Here is an 11,242-nt window from a genome sequence, read left to right as displayed (position 1 = left end):
GGCGCCGTACAGCGTACGGGGAGGATCAGTGCGATGAGGCGTCTCGGCTCTGAGCACGGCACAGTACAGTACGTCTAGCAGCGTACGGCCCGTACCTGCGGGACAATGAAGCTTGGGTCCGGCGTACAGGGTTCGGCAGCCAGGGCTGTACGACTCGAATCGGCGGGGAAGGTTAGGTGCGATGCGGCCGGGAGGGATACGGTGCGTACTAGCTCTTTTGGATCAGCGTAGACACACGGTGCCGGGCGGCAAAGACACGGCTTCGCGGCGGATGGCATACCACAAATGGACACCAGTCAAGGTTGTATCAACAATAGTTCTCTTTATATAAGGCCTAGCACAAGACCAGAATAACGAATAAAATGACCACAGTATTATTTTAAAGTTCAATGTTCTTGTAAAAAGGCTTAAAATACAAAAATAGGCTTCTCTTAGTCAATTACGCTTCTTTTCAGGCTTTGTACGGTTCGTACCTGGATGTGCGACTCGTTGGCATTAAAAACAAGGGAAGTACGAGTCAAACGATCGTTGCGGACTCCGAGGTCCGTAGCGTGCACGCTGCGGTGCGAACAGAACAAAGTACCTTGGTTTAGTGGGGTTCGCGACGGACAGTGCGGGACAAGTTGATGGGTCCGGGTCGTAGTTCGGCAGCGTATTCGGCTGCTGGTCGGGTCGCGGCGTCGGGACGCGGCGTTGGTACAGGACCTTCAGGGATATGTGCGGATGGCCCGGATCAGCTTGCAGAGTCCGTGGCGTTCGGCGTTCGAGCCGTACCTTCGGTGCGGATAGGCGGAGACACTTCTCGGCTCCGTACAGCGTACGGGGAGTGTTAGACCTGGCACCATTGGCGTGAGTCTCCCTTCCTTTTTTCGCTGTGTCTCCTCTGTTTTTGCTGGTTATAGATGCTCTGGGCGCTGTGCCACTGCCATTCAGTGCCACAGCGCGAATGCTCCCTTTGTAAAGATGACATATGAATTGGTACATCCATGATTGGCTTATTCAGTTTACCTGTTAGTCCCTAGTAGCGTGGCCGGTGTGTGCCCAGGGCTGGTAAACCGAATGCTGCTGGTGGGCCTGCAGCACTGGTTTGTGCCACCCACAGAAGCAGCTTGTAAAGTGTGTCTCGGACCTGCCACTGCAGTGTCTGCGTGCAGTCCAGAACTGCCATCTTGGCTGTGAAGTGCACCCACTTCCCAGCCCCTAAACCTTCCCTTGGCATCATGTAAGCCCCCCTTATGATAGGGCGCATTGTATGTGTAAGGTAGGACATGCCCTGTTGTATGTAGCATGTCCTAGTAGTGAATTACACCCAATTTCGTTTTTCACTACTGTAAGGCTACCTGTTCTCCATCGGCCAGAATGGGAGGTCTGGGCTATTACATTCTATAGTCCTAACTGACCCACAGAACATGGTAGAAAAACGAATCTGGTATGCCTGAGCTCAGAATATTAAAATACATCTTTTAGTGAAGGTTATTTTTATATTCTGTGTTTGAAACTACCACTTTTAGAGTATAGGTACTTTCTTGCCTAATACACATACAAAGTAAGGTAACAGTTCCTAAAGAAATATATATGCCAGTATGGTCTACTATGCAAGAAGAGAGGAAATGGAGGGATGGCGAAGGGTGTCAGGCAAGGTTCGAGAGTGGTAGTGTGATGGAGACTAGAAACTCCTGGATGGTACTAGAAGTGCCCTCACACACCCTTGCGGGTGCAAAGCATCATCATCGGGCGGTGCTCCTCGTGGGGGTGGCGCTGCAGTCCCTCACGGGCCCTCGGAAGGGCTCTCTATCGGAGATCTTTTGGTGGAGTCGCCGTAGTTGTGCGTGTGGGTGTGTGGGGAAGGGGGGTGTGGTGGTGAAGCTAAAAAGACCTAATGGTGCCCTAACTATTTATTGGTGGGTCCAAGAGGTCTGCTAAAAATAACGGGGAATGATGTTATATAAACATTCTGAGTGGGGAAGAAAAAGGATGTAAATACGTCCCACTGCTCTCGACCCGTAAAAGTGAGGGTTTAAAGTGAGAGAGAGGGGGTACAAGTGGTGGTCAACATGTTTCGCGCTGTAGCCGGTCCCTAATGGATCCTAGCGCTTCGTCAGGACCAAGGTGGTGGTTAAAAAGTAAGGGATGGGATTCAGACGTCAAGGACACGAATAATCCGTGTTCCCTCTACAACTTTTTTTGTTTGTGTTTCTGGGATTACAGAATATTCTCCCCTCTTGTCTGAATCCCATCCCTTACTTTTTAACCACCACCTTGGTCCTGACGAAGCGCTAGGATCCATTAGGGACCGGCTACAGCGCGAAACATGTTGACCACCACTTGTACCCCCTCTCTCTCACTTTAAACCCTCACTTTTACGGGTCGAGAGCAGTGGGACGTATTTACATCCTTTTTCTTCCCCACTCAGAATGTTTATATAACATCATTCCCCGTTATTTTTAGCAGACCTCTTGGACCCACCAATAAATAGTTAGGGCACCATTAGGTCTTTTTAGCTTCACCACCACACCCCCCTTCCCCACACACCCACACGCACAACTACAGCGACTCCACCAAAAGATCTCCGATAGAGAGCCCTTCCGAGGGCCCATGAGGGACTGCAGCGCCACCCCCATGAGGAGCACCGCCCGATGATGATGCTTTGCACCCGCAAGGGTGTGTGAGGGCACTTCTAGTACCATCCAGGAGTTTCTAGTCTCCATCACACTACCACTCTCGAACCTTGCCTGACACCCTTCGCCATCCCTCCATTTCCTCTCTTCTTGCATAGTAGACCATACTGGCATATATATTTCTTTAGGAACTGTTACCTTACTTTGTATGTGTATTAATCTCAGGAGCATCGGTACAGGACCTTTTCCCTCTCCTACTTATCTGCTCCTTGTCCCCCCATTCTCCTTGAAGTGTGTATACACTTTCTTGCCTAAGCCTTCCAGTTTGCTCTGCTATGATGTGTATTGGCTGTCTAGTTTTGGAGGGACAGGGCAGGCTGAGTCAGACCTGGGTCGAATAGAGCGACCTGCCTAGGTGTGAGGGGAGGGGTAGCTCCTGCACTTGAATAGGACTGTGCCTGGCAAGGTGAATGCTGGTTCCACCTCCCACTGTGCGTCTGAGGCAGACCCCCTCTTTCTGAAAGGAAGGATGCAGCCTGATCAACAAAGTGCTCCAGGGCTGGGCAGAACTGGTTCTGGCTGGGTTTAGAGACTTGGGACCCCTAAGAACAAAGACTTTGGGGGTATAAATATTTGTGCACAAACCCCTACAAATTGTATTGCTCCTGGATAACAAGAAGAACCTCTGTCCGTGTGGCTACAGGAATCTGCAAGAGAAGGACTGTCCTTGTGCCTTGTGTGCTGTTTCTGGGACTGGCCTGCAGCTGCTACTACTGGACTTCAAGAAGAGGAAAAGAACTTTGATTGGACTTTTATTTGTGCTACAGCAATCACCCAAGGGCTAGGAGAGAGCTAGCCTCCTGCTGGAGTCTCAGGGACATCAGACTCCACCATCAGCCTCCTGTTTCCTCCCAGCGAGGGTAACTATCTGCAGGTGAGGCTCCTGTGTGTTCCAGGGCCTCTAGTTCTACTGCTGAGAAGAGAGCGCTGAAAATCGTCGCTAACCCCCGTTAGCGAGCCGCTGCAGCTGGTGAGCGTGAGGAAAATCGCCGCTCCGCTGTCGCCGAGTGCTCGCTATCCCCAAGAAGATCGCATCATTTGTCAGCGGGCCCGAAAACGCCCGCTATCTGAAAATCATCGCAACAGGATCATCGCAGCGCGGACGCAGAGCATTCGCCATTTTCCCCGCATCGCGTCCGGATCGTCGCTCCCTCGCGGAGCGCCATTTTCGTCATCGCAGTACGATCGCACACGCAACAGGCCCGGTGCGTCATCCTCCCTTCGCGGCAAGGATTTCATCGCATCACCGGCTTAGCGTGAAGAAGTTTGTCGCTTTGTCCTGCCCGCAACCCAGCGCATCATCCTCCCTTGCGGTAAGGATTCAACGCATCGCTGGTTAGCGGGAGGAAATTTATCGCTACAGCTCCTTAGCGACATTTTTGTTGCTTTGCTCCAGGAACCAGATACTTTGTGAGTAAAAGGGTCGCAGAGACCCCTGCCTTGAACCAAACATCATTTTGTGCATCCTGAACTATTTTTCGTTGCAGAATTTCTAAAGTAATTATATTTTTATAGTATTGTGGATTTTTACTGTTATTGGTCTTGTGATTAAGTCTATATAAAAATACCTATTTTTCATAACTACTTGAGTGGTGTCCATTTGTAGTGTTCCTCATTATATTACTGTGTATGGTCATAAATGCTTCACACACTGCCTCTGAGATAAGCCTAGCTGCTCGTGCTACGTTACCACAGGGTTGAGCAGGGGTTGTCAAAGGGTGTAGGCTGCTTACTCTGACTTAGGAAGAAGGGTCCCTACTTGGACAGTGGCCAGCCATTGCCAACTAGAGACCCCCATTTCTAACATTGGTGGTCAGCGGTGAGGATCTGGACTTGCATTTATGATTGCATACAGTAATTATAGTGTACACTACTAGTGAGTGCAGACCATAACACAACCACGTACGTTTTTGAGATTTTTGATTCTATTTTTGATCGATATTGCCAGTTATTATTACAATGGCCAAGCCCAGATCCAATGCCTCTGAGGATCTCTCCTGGGAAGAAGAGAAATTAGACACCTACAATGCCAAGCAGCTCAAATATTTTTGCAAACGCTTCACAGTCCCTATCACAGGTCTCACTAGAAGGGAGGGATACGGTGCGTACTAGTGCTTTTGGATCAGCGTAGACACACGGTGCCGGGCGGCAAAGACACGGCTTCGCGGCGGATGGAGTACGAGTCGTACTGGGGCCAAATCCAGCGGGAAACAAGCAAGAATTGTCCAGGCAACTCAGTTTTGGAAGGCAGATGAGTCCAATGGTCCTGGGACTCAGTTCAGGGGGCAAGCTCTTCTTCCAAGCCCTTGGAGATTGTTGAAAACAAAGTGCAAAGTCTCTCTTAGTCTCTTCCTCTCCTTTCTCAGCAAGGCACCAACTGCAGGCCAATCCCCGAGGTTAGGGAAAGTTACTCCTCCTTCAGCTTCTTCCAGGTCCTTCTGGTCAGGCAGAGTTTCTTCGTGGTTCAATCCGGATCTGATTTCTTAGGAGCAGGGTCCTACATTTATACCAAGTTTCTTTTGTCTTTACAGGCCAGGGGGGCCTTTGCATAATCCCAGTCCAGTTCTTTTCAGTGAGGAGCACTTTGTTGTTGGGACTCTGGCTTCTTCTTTCAACAGGCAGGGCAGAGACATCAGACGCTCCCCAGGGGGCGGAGCCAGCATTGTGGTGGCAGAGCACTGCCCTATTCAGAGTCAAGGTGCACTCCTCCCACCCATCCTGGTGTAATCTCTCTATTCACCACCTGGTAGCCCCAGCCTGTCTCCTGGAACTTCCCAGCCCTGTCACTCAAGCTACACACAAAGAAGATAGCCCTCCCCTCCAGAGGCAGACTGAAATGGTTAGGCACGCAAAGGCTAACTTTCTAAAAGTAGCATTTGCAAACCCAGGATATTAAAATAACCTTTGCTAAAAGATGTATTTTATTATTCTGAGTTTAGGCATACTAAACATGAATTTCTACCATGCTTCCTGAGCCTGCTAGGATTATAGAGTGTTATAATCTAGCAGCCCATTCTGGCCTATGGAGAGCAGGTAGCCTTACAATAGTGAAAAACGAAAATGGCTGTAATTCACTATTAGGACATGCCACACCCTTCAGGGCATGTCCTACCTTATCCTTACAATGCACCCTGCCCTAGGGCCTACCTTAGGGGTGACTAAAATGAAGGTAAGGGAAGGTTTAGGGACTGGCAAGTGGGGACACTTGCCCAGTCAGCATGACAGTACCAGACTGCATGCAGGTTCTGCAGTGGCAGACCTTAGACACATTTTACCAGGCTGCTTCTGTGGGTGGCACAACCAGTGCTGCAAGCCCACTAGCAGCATTTGGATATACAAGCCCTTGGCACCCCTGGTGCACTCTACTAGGGACTGATAGTAAACCAAATAAGCCAAACATGGAAGTCAATTCACATAATACATTTTCCCATAGGGTGCACTTGCCCGGTGGCACTGGATGGCAGTGGCACAGAGCCCTGAGCAGCTAACACCAGCACAAAAATACATTGAGGCACAGACAAAAATGGAAGGGTGACCCACGCCAATGGTGCCAGGTCTAACACGAGGATTATGCTTCTCATTTTCTTTACTGAAAATTCTCAGCAGCCAATAAGAAAGTAAAAAACATGATACACACTACAATACCCATAAACCCCAGTGGGTATGACATCACAACCATAGAGTAGACCCCTATAAAAGATACACAAGAGAATACTACATCCTCTTTCTTTGTGTGAAAAAACAGTTAAGTCCAAAATAAACACAGTCTGATAATTGCGCGCAACCGGAAAGAAGAATCCATTCCTCCTAGGAAATCCACAGGCCAACAGACAGCAACGAAACAAAACTGGAAGTCAGCTTCCACGAAACAGTAGGCTCTGGGAGATGAAGAACGTCCTCTTCAATGGTGACAATCAGCATACTTTACTTGAGATCAGAACCTGAAATATAAAATAAAGCCGTAATACCACACTCCCAGGAAGAGAAAAAAACAGTAGGGAAGGGTAAAAAACAGCATAAATATACAGAGCAGTGTAAACGATTAAAATCAGACATTACAGTACTGAATTATGGGTGGGATAATCCTCGCCTCCGTGTCCTTAATAGAATTGAAAATTCTTGTCACAAATGTTTGCAAATTTGTAATTCTATGTCTGGACCGGAGGCTCCGATTATGCTTGTTCATAGCTGTTCCACCACAACAGATGCAACATTAACAATAGGCTTATAATAAAAAGTTTTAAATGTAGAGTCAGAGAACTAATCAGCTGCATTCATAATGTCCAATAAACTGACTCCCACAGACAAAGCCTTGGATGCCATAGTACCACGAGCAGAATGAGCACCAAATTTGGAGACATCAATACCAGCTTCGCTCATGAGCCAACGCACCCACCGTGCCAGTGTAGCTGGAGTCACTGGACGAAAAGGCTTCTGCAGTGCAATCAACAATTAACCCGCCAGATCATGACGAAAACCTGCAGTACTCACCTCATAATCTCAAATACATTGAACCACACACAATTTAGGGTTGTCAGGAAAAGCCGGATAAGTGATAGAAGTGGTGTTACATTTAGTGCGTCTAGAGATCAAAAAAGTAACACCCTCTGGAGAGAATCTGCGACCCGCCAGATCAAGGGCGCGAATATCAGAAACCCTTTTGCATGACACCAGACAAAGTAACATAGCTAGTTTGGCAGAAAGCTGTTTACGAGACAAACACTGATTTACAGGCCAGGAGTCCAAGAAACGTAAGACAATGGAGACATCCCAAAGTTCCGAATATCTAGGACATGGTGGTTTTACCAACCGAGTACCTCTGAGTAATTTACATATTAATGGATGATCCCCAAGAGGTTTGCCGTCAATGGCCCCGTGACCTGCCGAGATGGCTGACCGGAAATTGTTGACAGTACGATAAGCAAGGCCTGAAGCGGCTAAGGACGCAAGAATATTTACTACCAAGGAGACATCTGCTGCAACGGGATCCACCTCCCGTTCAGAGCACCAATCACACCATCGTTTCCATGCTGCAGCATAACGTTTGTGTGTGTTGGGCGACCAAGCCTCATTGATAAATCTGGTAGCGTCTGTTGAAAGACCTGGGACTTGCCAACGACCCCCGAAATTCGCCAAGCGACCAGCAGGAGTTGACTTGATTATATCAACGGATGTGGAAATTGGACAAGGTCTAACAACAGATTCCACCGTTGCAGAAGAAGAACCGGAACCGCACATAACATTTCCAGAAGAACCGGGAACCACGCTTGAGCCCTCCACAGAGGAGTGATCAGAATCAATTCCGAGCGATAACGTTTGGCTCGTGCGACGACCCTCGGAATCATTACAAACGGAGGGAACGCGTAACAAAGTGTCGGAGGCCACACTTGCAGAAAAGCATCCGTGGCTAGAGCTTCCGGATCCGGACGCCAGCTGAAGAACTCCGGAATCTGTTTGTTGAGTCTGGAGGCGAACAGATCTATTTGACAAGGGCCCCATAATGTGTTCAACATTCGGAACACACGAGGGTGAAGCCTCCAATCGCTGAAATCCCGAAGATGTCGGGAATTCCAATCAGCAATTTGGTTGCTGCACCCTGGAAGGTATTCCGCTACCACAAACAGTTTGTTCTGAAGGCAAAAGTGCCAAAAGTCTTTGGCAATCTCCGCTAGGAGACGAGACCGAGTCCCGCCCAACTTGTTGACATAACGAACCGCCGACACGTTGTCCATGCGGAGAAGGATGCAACAATTTGTCTGACTGGGCGAGAGGCACCGAATCGCAAAAGAGCCCACCAGAAGTTCTAAGCAATTGATGTGGAGAGTCAACTCCTCCGGAGACCAACGGCCGCCCGTGGACACTGGACCGCACCGGGCTCCCCAACCCCATCGACTGGCATCGGACTCGATCACCACCTCCGGAGTTGTGCCGAATAGGGCTCGACCGTTCCACGACTCCATATGTTCTAGCCACCACAACATCTCCCACCTCGCTTCCTCGGCGAGAGGAATCTGATCGGAATATTTGAGGCCGTTCTGGAGATGCCATATCTTGAGCCGTTGAAGTGCTCGGTAATGAAGGGGACCCGGGAAAATCACTTGAATAGAAGAAGCTAACAACCCGACGACCCGGGCTACAGACCTCAAGGACACAGTCTGCTTGCTCAAAATTAACCTCAACTCTCTCTTGATGCGGCAAGAGGAGTTGACAAGTGAGGGAGTTGACAAGAAAACCTAGGAACTCGAGAGACTGAGAAGGAATCAACGCAGACTTCTGAGGGTTGATCAAGAAACCCAGATTCTGTAACAGATCTATGGTCCAGGCAAGATGCTGCATGACAAGGCGAGGACACTGGCCCATTATGAGGATGTCATCCAGATAAATTATGAGCCGAACACCCTGGGCTCGCAGAACTTCGACTGCAGGCCTCAGAAGTTTTGTGAAGCACCAAGGTGCTGACGAGAGGCCGAAAGGAAGGACTTGGTACTCGTACCAGACTCCCTGCCATTGGAACTGTAGAAAACGGCGATGCGGTTTGTAAATGGGCACCGACAGATAGGCATCTTTCAGATCGAGGCGGACCATCCAGTCCCCTTCCTGAAGAAGATCGCGAAGAAGATGGATCCCCTCCATCTTGAAGTGACGATATACAAACCATCCATTGAACTCCCTGAGATTGAAAACAAGCCGTGATCCACCCCCCTTCTTCTGACCTAGGAAGACGTTGCTGACAAAACTGCGAGGGTGACGAGAAGTCTGCACTATGGCTCCTTTCTGAAGAAGAGACTCGATCTCGCCGGAAATGAACGGTCGGTCTTGATGGGAAAAAAACATGGGACGAGGGGGGAGAGTTTGAGAGGGGGACCGAAAAAATTCTATCTTGTAACCTTGTACCGAATCCAGGATCCACACATCCTGCGAGATTCCTCGCCAATTGGCGAGAAAAAACTGGATGCGGCCCCCCAACTGAACCCCTGAAAAAGGAATCAGGCTCACCTGAAGGTGCGGCATCACGGTGACCTCCTTGGTTGCCCCCATAGCGTCCTTTTCTGTTGTTGTTTCGGGACCCACGGGTGGGATAGAAGGAGGCTGAGGAGTTGGAATCCTGAAATTTTCCACGATTGGAGGAATATCCCCGCTGGGCGCCTTGCTGGTAACCACGGCCGAACGACCGCCCCCGATGTCGTCCGGCCCGGCCAAAAAACGGGCAGAAAACCCGTTTCAAAGAACCTTGCGCCTTGTCAAGGCCACTGAAAGTAGCGAAACATTTTGTAAGCTCCTTCAGAAAAGGCTGCCCAAAGAGAAGGCCCTGCGCTAAGGGGCCGGACTCTGAATTAAACAACTCCGCCAATTTGGGATCAAGTTTTAAAAGAATGGAACGTCGACGCTCAGAGGACATGGCGCAATTGGCGTTGCCCAATTGACAGATGGCGCGTTGAGCCCATCCAATGAGATCATCCGGATTAATGATTTGGCCCGAGGCTTTAGATTTATAACCTAAGTCCAACATTTTTGTTAGGGGACCTGTCAAATCCAGGAGTTTGTCCTGACAGGACCGCCATGCACAATCTATACCCTTTTTAGGGTCCTTTGTATATTTCTTTAAGTAAGTCAGCATAGATGGGTCCACCTCAGGAGTGTCCGCTACCTTATCTGCCAAATCTGGTCTGGGACATTCAGAACGCAATCGCGCTCTAACATCTTTATCAAAGGCTTGACGCAGATGTGATTGTACATACTCTGCAACCTCTGTAGAGGGAAGCCAAGAGGAGGAGTTAGGGTGGACAATGGTGGTGGGTTCAAAATTAAGTAAGGTAGGATGGGAAGGAGCATCAACAAAATGTTCCTTGCAGAGATTCTTAGCTGGTGGAGGGGAAACCTCCGGCTCCGATGCCGTATCAGGGGAGGAATTGCCATCATCCCTGATAGGCGAGCTAGAAGGAGTATCCCTATAAGAGGTGCCATAAGAGTGGTCCGTATTGAAGGACTTGGCCAATTTTGCAAAGTCTGAAAAATGAGGGTTTTTTTAACTTTTACCTCCAGAGGAAGAACGAGAAGAAGACCCAGAAAGCCAGGTTTGCTGTCTGGCATAATTACATAAATGCCGTTTTAAGGGTTCAATAGCCCTGACCATGGCCTAATTTACGGAGTGCTGGACTCCCACATCAAGAGCTTCCACCAGCTCATGCTCAAAAGACCCAGAAGGGCCCTCCTCAAAGTGGTCCTCTTCTTCTTAATAGTCAGACATAATGGCACAGTAAAGTGACCGATAAACCCACCAGAGGAACAAAGGAGGAGCAAATATGCACTGTTTGTGGAAAAAAGCACAATAAAACTGCGTGTACTGACAGTGATATTAGAAAGGGGGAGTGGCGAAAAAACCCCAGGCAAGCCACAGCAACAGAACCTCACTGTGTGCAAATATATTCAAATGTGGAGGGAGGGCTTGCCTAAATACACCACTCTAGGCAAAGACTATGCAAGAGTTTACAGCCCAAGTCAATAAAATGTGCACTTGATCGTCTGGAGAGGGTGGCATTCACCGGTGGGTATTTTTGAGCTAA

Source organism: Triturus cristatus, unplaced genomic scaffold (genome assembly GCF_964204655.1).
Source record: "Triturus cristatus unplaced genomic scaffold, aTriCri1.1 SCAFFOLD_218, whole genome shotgun sequence".
Taxonomy (NCBI): domain Eukaryota; kingdom Metazoa; phylum Chordata; class Amphibia; order Caudata; family Salamandridae; genus Triturus; species Triturus cristatus.
Note: the sequence above shows the minus strand (reverse complement) of the source record.